We start from the raw sequence: 13,664 nt of genomic DNA, 5'->3' as shown, positions 1-13,664 counted from the left end.
AATGGCAGACATTGGCACGTCAAAAAAGCACTTTCACCTAGAAACTCCATTCACACTTTTTATTATTCAGCTTACTGTGGAGACACATGCTGGAACTTTTTACCTTGAAATGTTTTGTAGTTTCTGAGTTATTTAACTTAAACGCCCAATGCATTCTCTATGGCAATAGCACAACTTTGGCATGCTACTAGTCCTACATACTTACACCTAGAAACCCCATTCTAGCCTACTTAGGTTCATCTTATGGTGGACATGTTTGCCTGTAAAGGAATCTTTGAAATGTTTCATAGTTTTAGAAATATAGTGATTTCAAATTTGAGACATTTACAATGGGGCTCAATGGCAGACATTGGCACGTCAAAAAAGCACTTTCACATAGAAACTCCATTCACACTTTTTATTATTGAGCTTACTGTGGAGACACATGCTGGAACTTTTTACTTTGAAATGTTTTGTAGTTTCTGAGTTATTTAACTTAAACGCCCAATGCATTCTCTATGGCAATAGCACAAACTTTGGCATGCTACTAGTCCTACATACTTACACCTAGCAACCCCATTCTAGCCTACTTAGGTTCATCTTATGGTGGACATGTTTGCCTGAAAGGGAATCTTTGAAATGTTTCATAGTTTTAGAAATATAGTGCTTTCAAATGTGAGACATTTACAATGGGTCTCAATGGCAGACATTGGCACGTCAAAAAAACACTTTCACCTAGAAACTCCATTCACACTTTTTATTATTCAGCTTACTGTGGAGACACATGCTGGAACTTTTTACTTTGAAATGTTTTGTAGTTTCTGAGTTATTTAACTTAAACGCCCAATGTATTCTCTATGGCAATAGCACAAACTTTGGCATGCTACTAGTCCTACATGCTTACACCTAGTAACCCATTTCTAGCCTACTTAGGTTCATCTTATGGTGGACATGTTTGCCTGAAAAGGAATCTTTGAAATGTTTCATAGTTTTAGAAATATAGTGCTTTCAAATTTGAGACATTTACAATGGGGCTCAATGGCAGACATTGGCACGTCAAAAAAGCACTTTCACCTAGAAACTCCATTCACACTTTTTATTATTCAGCTTACTGTGGAGACACATGCTGGAACGTTTTACTTTGAAATGTTTTGTAGTTTCTGAGTTATTTAACTTAAACGCCCAATGCATTCTCTATGGCAATAGCACAAACTTTGGCATGCTACTAGTCCTACATACTTACACCTAGCAACCCCATTCTAGCCTATTTAGGTTCATCTTACGGTGCACATGATTGCCTGAAACGGAATCTTTGAAATGTTTCATAGATTTAGAAATATAGTGCTTTCAAATTTGAGACATTTACAATGGGGCTCAATGGCAGACATTGGCACGTCAAAAAAGCACTTTCACCTAGAAACTCCATTCACACTTTTTATTATTCAGCTTACTGTGGAGACACATGCTGGAACTTTTTACCTTGAAATGTTTTGTAGTTTCTGAGTTATTTAACTTAAACGCCCAATGCATTCTCTATGGCAATAGCACAACTTTGGCATGCTACTAGTCCTACATACTTACACCTAGCAACCCCATTCTAGCCTACTTAGGTTCATCTTATGGTGGACATGTTTGCCTGAAAAGGAATCTTTGAAATGTTTCATCGTTTTAGAAATATAGTGATTTCAAATTTGAGACATTTACAATGGGGCTCAATGGCAGACATTGGCACGTCAAAAAAGCACTTTCACCTAGAAACTCCATTCACACTTTTTATTATTCAGCTTACTGTGGAGACACATGCTGGAACTTTTTACTTTGAAATGTTTTGTAGTTTCTGAGTTATTTAACTTAAACGCCCAATGTATTCTCTATGGCAATAGCACAAACTTTGGCATGCTACTAGTCCTACATGCTTACACCTAGTAACCCATTTCTAGCCTACTTAGGCTCATCTTATGGTGGACATGTTTGCCTGAAAAGGAATCTTTGAAATGTTTCATAGTTTTAGAAATATAGTGCTTTCAAATTTGAGACATTTACAATGGGGCTCAATGGCAGACATTGGCACGTCAAAAAAGCACTTTCACCTAGAAACTCCATTCACACTTTTTATTATTCAGCTTACTGTGGAGACACATGCTGGAACGTTTTACTTTGAAATGTTTTGTAGTTTCTGAGTTATTTAACTTAAACGCCCAATGCATTCTCTATGGCAATAGCACAAACTTTGGCATGCTACTAGTCCTACATACTTACACCTAGCAACCCCATTCTAGCCTATTTAGGTTCATCTTACGGTGCACATGATTGCCTGAAACGGAATCTTTGAAATGTTTCATAGATTTAGAAATATAGTGCTTTCAAATTTGAGACATTTACAATGGGGCTCAATGGCAGACATTGGCACGTCAAAAAAGCACTTTCACCTAGAAACTCCATTCACACTTTTTATTATTCAGCTTACTGTGGAGACACATGCTGGAACTTTTTACCTTGAAATGTTTTGTAGTTTCTGAGTTATTTAACTTAAACGCCCAATGCATTCTCTATGGCAATAGCACAACTTTGGCATGCTACTAGTCCTACATACTTACACCTAGAAACCCCATTCTAGCCTACTTAGGTTCATCTTATGGTGGACATGTTTGCCTGTAAAGGAATCTTTGAAATGTTTCATAGTTTTAGAAATATAGTGATTTCAAATTTGAGACATTTACAATGGGGCTCAATGGCAGACATTGGCACGTCAAAAAAGCACTTTCACATAGAAACTCCATTCACACTTTTTATTATTGAGCTTACTGTGGAGACACATGCTGGAACTTTTTACTTTGAAATGTTTTGTAGTTTCTGAGTTATTTCACTTAAACGCCCAATGCATTCTCTATGGCAATAGCACAAACTTTGGCATGCTACTAGTCCTACATGCTTACACCTAGTAACCCATTTCTAGCCTACTTAGGTTCATCTTATGGTGGACATGTTTGCCTGAAAAGGAATCTTTGAAATGTTTCATAGTTTTAGAAATATAGTGCTTTCAAATTTGAGACATTTACAATGGGGCTCAATGGCAGACATTGGCACGTCAAAAAAGCACTTTCACCTAGAAACTCCATTCACACTTTTTATTATTCAGCTTACTGTGGAGACACATGCTGGAACTTTTTACTTTGAAATGTTTTGTAGTTTCTGAGTTATTTAACTTAAACGCCCAATGCATTCTCTATGGCAATAGCACAAACTTTGGCATGCTACTAGTCCTACATACTTACACCTAGCAACCCCATTCTAGCCTATTTAGGTTCATCTTACGGTGCACATGATTGCCTGAAACGGAATCTTTGAAATGTTTCATAGATTTAGAAATATAGTGCTTTCAAATTTGAGACATTTACAATGGGGCTCAATGGCAGACATTGGCACGTCAAAAAAGCACTTTCACCTAGAAACTCCATTCCCACCTTTTATTATTCAGCTTACTGTGGAGACACATGCTGGAACTTTTTACTTTGAAATGTTTTGTAGTTTCTGAGTTATTTAACTTAAACGCCCAATGCATTCTCTATGGCAATAGCACAAACTTTGGCATGCTACTAGTCCTACATGCTTACACCTAGTAACCCATTTCTAGCCTACTTAGGTTCATCTTATGGTGGACATGTTTGCCTGAAAAGGAATCTTTGAAATGTTTCATAGTTTTAGAAATATAGTGCTTTCAAATTTGAGACATTTACAATGGGGCTCAATGGCAGACATTGGCACGTCAAAAAAGAACTTTCACCTAGAAACTCCATTCACACTTTTTATTATTCAGCTTACTGTGGAGACACATGCTGGAACTTTTTACTTTGAAATGTTTTGTAGTTTCTGAGTTATTTAACTTAAACGCCCAATGCATTCTCTATGGCAATAGCACAAACCTTGGCATGCTACTAGTCCTACATACTTACACCTAGCAACCCCATTCTAGCCTATTTAGGTTCATCTTACGGTGCACATGATTGCCTGAAACGGAATCTTTTAAATGTTTCATAGATTTAGAAATATAGTGCTTTCAAATTTGAGACATTTACAATGGGGCTCAATGGCAGACATTGGCACGTCAAAAAAGCACTTTCACCTAGAAACTCCATTCACACTTTTTATTATTCAGCTTACTGTGGAGACACATGCTGGAACTTTTTACCTTGAAATGTTTTGTAGTTTCTGAGTTATTTAACTTAAACGCCCAATGCATTCTCTATGGCAATAGCACAAACTTTGGCATGCTACTAGTCCTACATACTTACACCTAGCAACCCCATTCTAGCCTACTTAGGTTCATCTTATGGTGGACATGTTTGCCTGAAAAGGAATCTTTGAAATGTTTCATAGTTTTAGAAATATAGTGCTTTCAAATTTGAGACATTTACAATGGGGCTCAATGGCAGACATTGGCACGTCAAAAAAGCACTTTCACCTAGAAACTCCATTCACACTTTTTATTATTCAGCTTACTGTGGAGACACATGCTGGAACGTTTTACTTTGAAATGTTTTGTAGTTTCTGAGTTATTTAACTTAAACGCCCAATGCATTCTCTATGGCAATAGCACAAACTTTGGCATGCTACTAGTCCTACATACTTACACCTAGCAACCCCATTCTAGCCTATTTAGGTTCATCTTACGGTGCACATGATTGCCTGAAACGGAATCTTTGAAATGTTTCATAGATTTAGAAATATAGTGCTTTCAAATTTGAGACATTTACAATGGGGCTCAATGGCAGACATTGGCACGTCAAAAAAGCACTTTCACCTAGAAACTCCATTCACACTTTTTATTATTCAGCTTACTGTGGAGACACATGCTGGAACTTTTTACCTTGAAATGTTTTGTAGTTTCTGAGTTATTTAACTTAAACGCCCAATGCATTCTCTATGGCAATAGCACAACTTTGGCATGCTACTAGTCCTACATACTTACACCTAGAAACCCCATTCTAGCCTACTTAGGTTCATCTTATGGTGGACATGTTTGCCTGTAAAGGAATCTTTGAAATGTTTCATAGTTTTAGAAATATAGTGATTTCAAATTTGAGACATTTACAATGGGGCTCAATGGCAGACATTGGCACGTCAAAAAAGCACTTTCACATAGAAACTCCATTCACACTTTTTATTATTGAGCTTACTGTGGAGACACATGCTGGAACTTTTTACTTTGAAATGTTTTGTAGTTTCTGAGTTATTTAACTTAAACGCCCAATGCATTCTCTATGGCAATAGCACAAACTTTGGCATGCTACTAGTCCTACATACTTACACCTAGCAACCCCATTCTAGCCTACTTAGGTTCATCTTATGGTGGACATGTTTGCCTGAAAGGGAATCTTTGAAATGTTTCATAGTTTTAGAAATATAGTGCTTTCAAATGTGAGACATTTACAATGGGTCTCAATGGCAGACATTGGCACGTCAAAAAAACACTTTCACCTAGAAACTCCATTCACACTTTTAATTATTCAGCTTACTGTGGAGACACATGCTGGAACTTTTTACCTTGAAATGTTTTGTAGTTTCTGAGTTATTTAACTTAAACGCCCAATGCATTCTCTATGGCAATAGCACAAACTTTCGCATGCTACTAGTCCTACATGCTTACACCTAGTAACCCATTTCTAGCCTACTTAGGTTCATCTTATGGTGGACATGTTTGCCTGAAAAGGAATCTTTGAAATGTTTCATAGTTTTAGAAATATAGTGCTTTCAAATTTGAGACATTTACAATGGGGCTCAATGGCAGACATTGGCACGTCAAAAAAGCACTTTCACCTAGAAACTCCATTCACACTTTTTATTATTCAGCTTACTGTGGAGACACATGCTGGAACTTTTTACTTTGAAATGTTTTGTAGTTTCTGAGTTATTTAACTTAAACGCCCAATGCATTCTCTATGGCAATAGCACAAACTTTGGCATGCTACTAGTCCTACATACTTACACCTAGCAACCCCATTCTAGCCTATTTAGGTTCATCTTACGGTGCACATGATTGCCTGAAACGGAATCTTTGAAATGTTTCATAGATTTAGAAATATAGTGCTTTCAAATTTGAGACATTTACAATGGGGCTCAATGGCAGACATTGGCACGTCAAAAAAGCACTTTCACCTAGAAACTCCATTCCCACCTTTTATTATTCAGCTTACTGTGGAGACACATGCTGGAACTTTTTACTTTGAAATGTTTTGTAGTTTCTGAGTTATTTAACTTAAACGCCCAATGCATTCTCTATGGCAATAGCACAAACTTTGGCATGCTACTAGTCCTACATGCTTACACCTAGTAACCCATTTCTAGCCTACTTAGGTTCATCTTATGGTGGACATGTTTGCCTGAAAAGGAATCTTTGAAATGTTTCATAGTTTTAGAAATATAGTGCTTTCAAATTTGAGACATTTACAATGGGGCTCAATGGCAGACATTGGCACGTCAAAAAAGAACTTTCACCTAGAAACTCCATTCACACTTTTTATTATTCAGCTTACTGTGGAGACACATGCTGGAACTTTTTACTTTGAAATGTTTTGTAGTTTCTGAGTTATTTAACTTAAACGCCCAATGCATTCTCTATGGCAATAGCACAAACCTTGGCATGCTACTAGTCCTACATACTTACACCTAGCAACCCCATTCTAGCCTATTTAGGTTCATCTTACGGTGCACATGATTGCCTGAAACGGAATCTTTTAAATGTTTCATAGATTTAGAAATATAGTGCTTTCAAATTTGAGACATTTACAATGGGGCTCAATGGCAGACATTGGCACGTCAAAAAAGCACTTTCACCTAGAAACTCCATTCACACTTTTTATTATTCAGCTTACTGTGGAGACACATGCTGGAATTTTTTACCTTGAAATGTTTTGTAGTTTCTGAGTTATTTAACTTAAACGCCCAATGCATTCTCTATGGCAATAGCACAAACTTTGGCATGCTACTAGTCCTACATACTTACACCTAGCAACCCCATTCTAGCCTACTTAGGTTCATCTTATGGTGGACATGTTTGCCTGAAAAGGAATCTTTGAAATGTTTCATCGTTTTAGAAATATAGTGATTTCAAATTTGAGACATTTACAATGGGGCTCAATGGCAGACATTGGCACGTCAAAAAAGCACTTTCACCTAGAAACTCCATTCACACTTTTTATTATTCAGCTTACTGTGGAGACACATGCTGGAACTTTTTACTTTGAAATGTTTTGTAGTTTCTGAGTTATTTAACTTAAACGCCCAATGTATTCTCTATGGCAATAGCACAAACTTTGGCATGCTACTAGTCCTACATGCTTACACCTAGTAACCCATTTCTAGCCTACTTAGGTTCATCTTATGGTGGACATGTTTGCCTGAAAAGGAATCTTTGAAATGTTTCATAGTTTTAGAAATATAGTGCTTTCAAATTTGAGACATTTACAATGGGGCTCAATGGCAGACATTGGCACGTCAAAAAAGCACTTTCACCTAGAAACTCCATTCACACTTTTTATTATTCAGCTTACTGTGGAGACACATGCTGGAACGTTTTACTTTGAAATGTTTTGTAGTTTCTGAGTTATTTAACTTAAACGCCCAATGCATTCTCTATGGCAATAGCACAAACTTTGGCATGCTACTAGTCCTACATACTTACACCTAGCAACCCCATTCTAGCCTATTTAGGTTCATCTTACGGTGCACATGATTGCCTGAAACGGAATCTTTGAAATGTTTCATAGATTTAGAAATATAGTGCTTTCAAATTTGAGACATTTACAATGGGGCTCAATGGCAGACATTGGCACGTCAAAAAAGCACTTTCACCTAGAAACTCCATTCACACTTTTTATTATTCAGCTTACTGTGGAGACACATGCTGGAACTTTTTACCTTGAAATGTTTTGTAGTTTCTGAGTTATTTAACTTAAACGCCCAATGCATTCTCTATGGCAATAGCACAACTTTGGCATGCTACTAGTCCTACATACTTACACCTAGCAACCCCATTCTAGCCTACTTAGGTTCATCTTATGGTGGACATGTTTGCCTGAAAAGGAATCTTTGAAATGTTTCATCGTTTTAGAAATATAGTGATTTCAAATTTGAGACATTTACAATGGGGCTCAATGGCAGACATTGGCACGTCAAAAAAGCACTTTCACCTAGAAACTCCATTCACACTTTTTATTATTCAGCTTACTGTGGAGACACATGCTGGAACTTTTTACTTTGAAATGTTTTGTAGTTTCTGAGTTATTTAACTTAAACGCCCAATGTATTCTCTATGGCAATAGCACAAACTTTGGCATGCTACTAGTCCTACATGCTTACACCTAGTAACCCATTTCTAGCCTACTTAGGCTCATCTTATGGTGGACATGTTTGCCTGAAAAGGAATCTTTGAAATGTTTCATAGTTTTAGAAATATAGTGCTTTCAAATTTGAGACATTTACAATGGGGCTCAATGGCAGACATTGGCACGTCAAAAAAGCACTTTCACCTAGAAACTCCATTCACACTTTTTATTATTCAGCTTACTGTGGAGACACATGCTGGAACGTTTTACTTTGAAATGTTTTGTAGTTTCTGAGTTATTTAACTTAAACGCCCAATGCATTCTCTATGGCAATAGCACAAACTTTGGCATGCTACTAGTCCTACATACTTACACCTAGCAACCCCATTCTAGCCTATTTAGGTTCATCTTACGGTGCACATGATTGCCTGAAACGGAATCTTTGAAATGTTTCATAGATTTAGAAATATAGTGCTTTCAAATTTGAGACATTTACAATGGGGCTCAATGGCAGACATTGGCACGTCAAAAAAGCACTTTCACCTAGAAACTCCATTCACACTTTTTATTATTCAGCTTACTGTGGAGACACATGCTGGAACTTTTTACCTTGAAATGTTTTGTAGTTTCTGAGTTATTTAACTTAAACGCCCAATGCATTCTCTATGGCAATAGCACAACTTTGGCATGCTACTAGTCCTACATACTTACACCTAGAAACCCCATTCTAGCCTACTTAGGTTCATCTTATGGTGGACATGTTTGCCTGTAAAGGAATCTTTGAAATGTTTCATAGTTTTAGAAATATAGTGATTTCAAATTTGAGACATTTACAATGGGGCTCAATGGCAGACATTGGCACGTCAAAAAAGCACTTTCACATAGAAACTCCATTCACACTTTTTATTATTGAGCTTACTGTGGAGACACATGCTGGAACTTTTTACTTTGAAATGTTTTGTAGTTTCTGAGTTATTTCACTTAAACGCCCAATGCATTCTCTATGGCAATAGCACAAACTTTGGCATGCTACTAGTCCTACATGCTTACACCTAGTAACCCATTTCTAGCCTACTTAGGTTCATCTTATGGTGGACATGTTTGCCTGAAAAGGAATCTTTGAAATGTTTCATAGTTTTAGAAATATAGTGCTTTCAAATTTGAGACATTTACAATGGGGCTCAATGGCAGACATTGGCACGTCAAAAAAGCACTTTCACCTAGAAACTCCATTCACACTTTTTATTATTCAGCTTACTGTGGAGACACATGCTGGAACTTTTTACTTTGAAATGTTTTGTAGTTTCTGAGTTATTTAACTTAAACGCCCAATGCATTCTCTATGGCAATAGCACAAACTTTGGCATGCTACTAGTCCTACATACTTACACCTAGCAACCCCATTCTAGCCTATTTAGGTTCATCTTACGGTGCACATGATTGCCTGAAACGGAATCTTTGAAATGTTTCATAGATTTAGAAATATAGTGCTTTCAAATTTGAGACATTTACAATGGGGCTCAATGGCAGACATTGGCACGTCAAAAAAGCACTTTCACCTAGAAACTCCATTCCCACCTTTTATTATTCAGCTTACTGTGGAGACACATGCTGGAACTTTTTACTTTGAAATGTTTTGTAGTTTCTGAGTTATTTAACTTAAACGCCCAATGCATTCTCTATGGCAATAGCACAAACTTTGGCATGCTACTAGTCCTACATGCTTACACCTAGTAACCCATTTCTAGCCTACTTAGGTTCATCTTATGGTGGACATGTTTGCCTGAAAAGGAATCTTTGAAATGTTTCATAGTTTTAGAAATATAGTGCTTTCAAATTTGAGACATTTACAATGGGGCTCAATGGCAGACATTGGCACGTCAAAAAAGAACTTTCACCTAGAAACTCCATTCACACTTTTTATTATTCAGCTTACTGTGGAGACACATGCTGGAACTTTTTACTTTGAAATGTTTTGTAGTTTCTGAGTTATTTAACTTAAACGCCCAATGCATTCTCTATGGCAATAGCACAAACCTTGGCATGCTACTAGTCCTACACACTTACACCTAGCAACCCCATTCTAGCCTATTTAGGTTCATCTTACGGTGCACATGATTGCCTGAAACGGAATCTTTTAAATGTTTCATAGATTTAGAAATATAGTGCTTTCAAATTTGAGACATTTACAATGGGGCTCAATGGCAGACATTGGCACGTCAAAAAAGCACTTTCACCTAGAAACTCCATTCACACTTTTTATTATTCAGCTTACTGTGGAGACACATGCTGGAACTTTTTACCTTGAAATGTTTTGTAGTTTCTGAGTTATTTAACTTAAACGCCCAATGCATTCTCTATGGCAATAGCACAAACTTTGGCATGCTACTAGTCCTACATACTTACACCTAGCAACCCCATTCTAGCCTACTTAGGTTCATCTTATGGTGGACATGTTTGCCTGAAAAAGAATCTTTGAAATGTTTCATCGTTTTAGAAATATAGTGATTTCAAATTTGAGACATTTACAATGGGGCTCAATGGCAGACATTGGCACGTCAAAAAAGCACTTTCACCTAGAAACTCCATTCACACTTTTTATTATTCAGCTTACTGTGGAGACACATGCTGGAACTTTTTACTTTGAAATGTTTTGTAGTTTCTGAGTTATTTAACTTAAACGCCCAATGTATTCTCTATGGCAATAGCACAAACTTTGGCATGCTACTAGTCCTACATGCTTACACCTAGTAACCCATTTCTAGCCTACTTAGGTTCATCTTATGGTGGACATGTTTGCCTGAAAAGGAATCTTTGAAATGTTTCATAGTTTTAGAAATATAGTGCTTTCAAATTTGAGACATTTACAATGGGGCTCAATGGCAGACATTGGCACGTCAAAAAAGCACTTTCACCTAGAAACTCCATTCACACTTTTTATTATTCAGCTTACTGTGGAGACACATGCTGGAACGTTTTACTTTGAAATGTTTTGTAGTTTCTGAGTTATTTAACTTAAACGCCCAATGCATTCTCTATGGCAATAGCACAAACTTTGGCATGCTACTAGTCCTACATACTTACACCTAGCAACCCCATTCTAGCCTATTTAGGTTCATCTTACGGTGCACATGATTGCCTGAAACGGAATCTTTGAAATGTTTCATAGATTTAGAAATATAGTGCTTTCAAATTTGAGACATTTACAATGGGGCTCAATGGCAGACATTGGCACGTCAAAAAAGCACTTTCACCTAGAAACTCCATTCACACTTTTTATTATTCAGCTTACTGTGGAGACACATGCTGGAACTTTTTACCTTGAAATGTTTTGTAGTTTCTGAGTTATTTAACTTAAACGCCCAATGCATTCTCTATGGCAATAGCACAACTTTGGCATGCTAATAGTCCTACATACTTACACCTAGAAACCCCATTCTAGCCTACTTAGGTTCATCTTATGGTGGACATGTTTGCCTGTAAAGGAATCTTTGAAATGTTTCATAGTTTTAGAAATATAGTGATTTCAAATTTGAGACATTTACAATGGGGCTCAATGGCAGACATTGGCACGTCAAAAAAGCACTTTCACATAGAAACTCCATTCACACTTTTTATTATTGAGCTTACTGTGGAGACACATGCTGGAACTTTTTACTTTGAAATGTTTTGTAGTTTCTGAGTTATTTCACTTAAACGCCCAATGCATTCTCTATGGCAATAGCACAAACTTTGGCATGCTACTAGTCATACATACTTACACCTAGCAACCCCATTCTAGCCTACTTAGGTTCATCTTATGGTGGACATGTTTGCCTGAAAAGGAATCTTTGAAATGTTTCATAGTTTTAGAAATATAGTGATTTCAAATTTGAGACATTTACAATGGGGCTCAATGGCAGACATTGGCACGTCAAAAAAGAACTTTCACCTAGAAACTCCATTCACACTTTTTATTATTCAGCTTACTGTGGAGACACATGCTGGAACTTTTTACCTTGAAATGTTTTGTAGTTTCTGAGTTATTTAACTTAAACGCCCAATGCATTCTCTATGGCAATAGCACAAACTTTGGCATGCTACTAGTCCTACATACTTACACCTAGCAACCCCATTCTAGCCTACTTAGGTTCATCTTATGGTGGACATGTTTGCCTGAAAAGGAATCTTTGAAATGTTTCATAGTTTTAGAAATATAGTGCTTTCAAATTTGAGACATTTACAATGGGTCTCAATGGCAGACATTGGCACGTCAAAAAAGCACTTTCACCTAGAAACTCCATTCACACTTTTTATTATTCAGCTTACTGTGGAGACACATGCTGGAACGTTTTACTTTGAAATGTTTTGTAGTTTCTGAGTTATTTAACTTAAACGCCCAATGCATTCTCTATGGCAATAGCACAAACTTTGGCATGCTACTAGTCCTACATGCTTACACCTAGTAACCCATTTCTAGCCTACTTAGGTTCATCTTATGGTGGACATGTTTGCCTGAAAAGGAATCTTTGAAATGTTTCATAGTTTTAGAAATATAGTGCTTTCAAATTTGAGACATTTACAATGGGGCTCAATGGCAGACATTGGCACGTCAAAAAAGCACTTTCACCTAGAAACTCCATTCACACTTTTTATTATTCAGCTTACTGTGGAGACACATGCTGGAACTTTTTACCTTGAAATGTTTTGTAGTTTCTGAGTTATTTAACTTAAACGCCCAATGCATTCTCTATGGCAATAGCACAAACTTTGGCATGCTACTAGTCCTACATACTTACACCTAGCAACCCCATTCTAGCCTACTTAGGTTCATCTTATGGTGGACATGTTTGCCTGAAAAGGAATCTTTGAAATGTTTCATAGTTTTAGAAATATAGTGCTTTCAAATTTGAGACATTTACAATGGGTCTCAATGGCAGACATTGGCACGTCAAAAAAGCACTTTCACCTAGAAACTCCATTCACACTTTTTATTATTCAGCTTACTGTGGAGACACATGCTGGAACTTTTTACCTTGAAATGTTTTGTAGTTTCTGAGTTATTTAACTTAAACGCCCAATGCATTCTCTATGGCAATAGCACAATCTTTGGCATGCTACTAGTCCTACATACTTACACCTAGCAACCCCATTCTAGCCTACTTAGGTTCATCTTATGGTGGACATGTTTGCCTGAAAAGGAATCTTTGAAATGTTTCATAGTTTTAGAAATATAGTGCTTTCAAATTTGAGACATTTACAATGGGTCTCAATGGCAGACATTGGCACGTCAAAAAAGCACTTTCACCTAGAAACTCCATTCACACTTTTTATTATTCAGCTTACTGTGGAGACACATGCTGGAACGTTTTACTTTGAAAT

Source organism: Electrona antarctica (assembly GCF_951216825.1).
Source record: "Electrona antarctica genome assembly, chromosome: 12".
Lineage (NCBI taxonomy): Eukaryota > Metazoa > Chordata > Actinopteri > Myctophiformes > Myctophidae > Electrona > Electrona antarctica.
The sequence above is the reverse complement of the archived record's forward strand: the minus strand, read 5'-3'. Positions refer to the sequence as shown.